Raw genomic sequence first — 4972 nt, 5'->3', positions numbered from 1 at the left:
ATGATCTGAGGTCAAAGACATGCTTAGTGACAGACAGGGAGGGTTGCAAGGTGGTTCTGCTGCTCCTGAAAAGGGCACCCCCAAAATACAGGCTGTGCAGCCAGGCTGGTAAGGAAAAGGGGTACAAAGGACCCTGAATCTCATGAACACATGACTAATGAAGAATGGAACAAGCCATGATCCCAGAGACTCAGACACAGATCTTGAAAACCAGTGGCCTGTGGGAGAAATGCATCCGGACCTCTGCCTCACAGGCATTGGGTATGGTGGGAGGAAGGTATATTGGGGTTCTTGGTGGGGAAAATGAGTACTAGTAAAGGTAGAGGTGTTTGATCATTGTATGACTGAGACTTAAACCTGAAAGCTTAGTAACTTCTCCCACAGTGACTCAATAAATAAATATCACGGTATCACGGTCCTCCCGTTATTCATCAATTTGCTCGAGCGGGCCCAGTAACATCTCCATCATGAGACTTGTTGTTACTGTCTTTGGCATATTGAATACGTCACGGGTAGCTTGCCAGGCTTTGCCAAGGGGCGAGATACTCTCGGTAGCTTGCCAGGCTCTCTGAGAGGGGTGGAGGAATCAAACTCAGGTCGGCCATGTTGGCTGTGTGCAAGGCAAATGCCCTACCCGCTGTGCTACTGCTCCAGCCCAAATAAATATAAGAAGAAAAATAAGTACATAAAACTATGAAAAAAAAAAGTAAGGTGGAGCTCATGCCCAATTCAATCAGCTAATCAGTGGCTGAATAAATAGCAGTACTCCTACATAAAAAAAGAAAAAAAAAGATTATTGATGACTTAGGTCAGAACTACTCCCGGGAGTTTTCCACCAGGTGAGTCCTCAGCTTATGTCCTCATGGCATCCTGTTGGGATCTCGTGTACCTGCTTCCCCCGAAGGCTTCTCATACGGGATTGTCTATGTGTTACTGTTTTAAACCATTGAGGCCCTTTCACTTTTAGAAAAGACAGTTTTTTTTTTTTGGTTGGGGGGCAGATAGGTTGTTTGCCTTGCACGCGGCCAACCCTGGGTGGATTCCTCCACCCCTCGTGGAGAGCCCGACAAGCTACCAAGAGTATCCTGCCCACACGACAGAGCCTGGCAAGCTCCCCCTGGCATATTCGATATGCCGAAAACAGTAACAACGAGTCTTACAATGTAGACATTACTGGAGCCCACTTCAGCAAATCAATGAACAATGAGAGGATAGTGCTACAGTTCATAGTCAGAAATAAATCCAGGAATAAAGCCTGAGCATTGCCACGTGCAATCCCGAAACCAAATCAAAAGAAAACAGAACAAAATTCTTGAACTTGACAGCATGGTGCTCTTGTACTGGGGGTAAGACACCAACCGCTAAAGCTGAACTGGAACAGCTCTGTGTGGAGGATTGAAAAATGGCAACTGATCACCAACCATCCTGGCGGCCCTTTCCCTCCTTAACGCATTTGTTGGAGGTGGCTGCCGGTCGGGGTGGGAGTAGCAGCTCATGGCCACTGAAAGCATGTGGTGGACGAGAAGCACCACACAACTGCCAGTCTAGCTGACTTACTTATGCTGTGAACTTACAGAACTCACCTGCACATATATCTCTCTTCCTTAGGCCTCAGGGCTACTCCTTAAAGCCAGGTTACAACAGTTTTCACCAAGGAATGCCCTAAACTACACAGACACATCTGCATGAACCTGCATCTAGTACTGGCTCTTGATGTGCAGGAATATACCTGAAAACAGTGCAAAAGGTTTGCTGTACAGGAAAATTTTCTAATATTTAGGGTGTTTACTATACACCGGGATGTTAACTGTGTCTCCCAGTCCGAGCATCTGGAGTAACTCTACTTTTTTGGGGGGGACATACCTGGTGATGCACAGGGGTTAGTCCTGGCTCTGCACTCAGGAATTACTCCTGGCAATGCTCAGGGGACCATATGGGATGCTGGGAATCAAACCTGGGTCGGCCACATGCAAGGCAAACGCCCTACCTACTGTGCTATCACTCCAGCCCTGTGATTTTACTTTCAAAAGATGAATATTATACTTCGGAGCCAAGGTGGCGATATAGTAGAGAAGGTGCTAGCTTTGCACTTCGCTGACCCAGGTTCAATACCGGAGCACTGCAGATGAGCTCCTGACCCTTGGGAGAAATGGTCACTGAACTCAGAGCCAGGAGTTAGCCATGAATATTGCATGGTGCAGCTCCCAAAACTGCAACAACAAACAGTAACTAACGAAGAAAACAAAATCAAAAATAAATTCATGTGCAAAGACAAATTCTACAGTGAAATACTTAAAGGATTGAACAGTGGGTCCTTAAATCACTTTTTTTACTTATTTTATGCTGAAAAAGCCCATTATTTATCCTGAATTTTTTTCATTTCATCATCCTGTTATTCGTCGATTGCCTCGAGCAGGCCCCAGTAACGTCTCTTTCATCCTAGCCCTGAGATTATATTCAAGGCTCTTTAGGAGAATGAGACCCATCATTGTTACTGGTATTTGGCATATTTGGTATGCCACGGGGAGTTTGCCAGACTCTGCCCTGTGGGCAGGCTACATTCAATAGCCTGCAAGTTTGTCCAAAGTAGGAATGAGACAATAAGATGTCATAAAAAAGTTCTGATAAGATGTCGCGGCCGCGCGGTTCCTGGATCTGGATTTTATAGTCTCTGAGTCTTGGCCGCTGATGGGATTACACGGCGCTAGGGGGCCAGGTGGTGAGTGTGACCCCCGGCTACTGGAATTTGGAGGATCTGGGTGGAAGATGCTCAACTCCAATCCGAGTAGGCTTGGAGGTCTCAGCCCCGGAACCCGCGTGGCTTTGTCCCTCTGACAGTACCTTCATGTGTGCGGAGAGTGGTCTCAGCATGGTGGTGGCTGGTCCTGGAGGTCTTCGGCTGCCGGAGCCCTGGTTGGGGTGGGGAGGAAAGCTCAACCCGCTCCCCTCCAAGGGGCCCCGGGAAGGAACACCCAGGCGCGGGGGCAGAAGACTGCACTGTTCTCGTCCGGGACCTGGATTTTATAGTCTCTGAGTCTTGGCCGCTGATGGGATTACACGGCGCCAGGGGGCCAGGTGGTGGGTGTGACCCCCGCCTACTGGAATTTAGGTGGAAGATCTGGCTGGAAGATGCAGCCATGTTGGCTGCGTGCAAGGCAAACGCCCTACCGCTGTGCTATCGCTATATGTATATATATATATAGAGAGAGAAAATCTGTCTCCAAAACCAATTTCCCTGTGATTCTAAGGCTTGAGGGAATAATGCAGGCCTTTCCACATTGCTGATACATGTATTATTTCCATTATGAATATTATTATGTGTAATAAGGAGGAGTAAGTGAACGAATTCCCAAAGTCCTGACATATATAAGTGATGCCCCAAATTCATCTCAAAGATGGTAAAAGTGATTCGATCCTAAGGTTCTCTGCTCCAAATCCCTGGAACAGGCATATGCAGAGAACTGCACATACAGCATTCTCTGAACATGAGACTGTGTAACTGAGCAGGTAAGGCTCTCAGAGCAGGAAGGAAAAAATAGGACAAACACATGGCCTGGGGCCTGAGACATCTGTAGCCATCAGGGTACATACAGAAGTAGCACACCTGGGTTCCCCTGATGCCTGTCAGGGGTGAATCTGGAGCACAGAGTCAAGAGGAAGCCCTGAGTACCTCCACTGTAGCACAGAAATAAACATGAAAGGAAACAAAGCAGCAGGATGAAGTAACAGGAATGTGGGTCTTTGGACAGCGATTAGGGCTGACAATACCGCCATCCCTTATACTTCCTCAAAAACTGGCAGCTGGAAATCCTTCGTACAGAACCAGAAATAACCTGAGAATCACTGGGTTTAGCCCCTCCCCTTCAACATCTATCAAAAACAAACAAATAAACAAACAAATAAGTCTAATCAGCGTTGGACCCCTGGCACCCTATACGGTTGATTTCCCCAGTCCTGAGAGGAATGATCCTTGAGTACCATTACTGTGACCCATTCAAATCAACAAAATAAATATAACAGTGGCCTCAAACAGAGAGCTGATCCATCATGCCAGGAGCCGGATCCCACATCTCCTTCCTGAAACAATCAGAATCTATCGGCCTGGGAAGTTTGTGCTACATGTCACTGCACTGCGTCATCTTCTCACTCTCCTGCCTGAAGATGGTGTGGCAGAGGCCATCTCTCCATCTCCTGCCTGTTTTTCCTGTGGAACAACAGGAGGCTCCGTGCAAGGACCTTTGTCGTTGGACCAGAGAGGAGCACAACCAGCCCTGGCACCCACCTGACAAGAAGTCCCTGCATTGGAGCCAAAAAGGTAGTGAGCAGCCGGATGTTTGGACACTGGCTCACAGAACCATCCAAGGGGAGACACTAACAGATGTTCCTGTCTCTCAAGGGACAGAGAAGTGGGTTTTGACCCAGCTACTGTCAGGACAGGAGCGGTTGAGGCCTACAGGGAGGAAAACTCAGTGCTACCCGAGCCCCAGGACTCTGCCCTTGGAACCACAAAGGAAGGCCCCAAAGGCCAGAGAATAACTATGAGGCCAGGAGCTCCCACACAGAAGCAGCCCCTGCATGCCCCAGTGACCACGGCACCGTTATTGGTTCTGCTGTGGGAGCAGCCACAGGGACTCAGGGTGGACAAAACTTCAGCTGCCCTCTTCCAGAGTGGATGGAACATGGGCCTAGGCACTCGTTTCCAGGGACCAAGGTTACTTCTGAGCGCCTATAGGCCCCAGAATGTCCCAGCTCTGACCCTCTGGACCTGGACCCATCCTGGTCGTGATTTACTCTAATCCCCCAATCAGCACATGAGCCTCATCCAGCACATGCTCCAATTTTTGCAAGAATCACTCTGAAAACCATGTAAACAGTGTGTTGTATCACAAAAGTATCCAAATAACCAGGATGTTTACTACGAACTATTACATGTATCTAACAACTGGAGTTTCTAGAGTGAGTCCACTTTGAA

Source organism: Sorex fumeus, unplaced genomic scaffold, assembly GCF_029834395.1.
Source record: "Sorex fumeus unplaced genomic scaffold, SorFum_2.1 ptg000114l, whole genome shotgun sequence".
Lineage (NCBI taxonomy): Eukaryota > Metazoa > Chordata > Mammalia > Eulipotyphla > Soricidae > Sorex > Sorex fumeus.
This window is presented reverse-complemented; position numbering follows the sequence as displayed.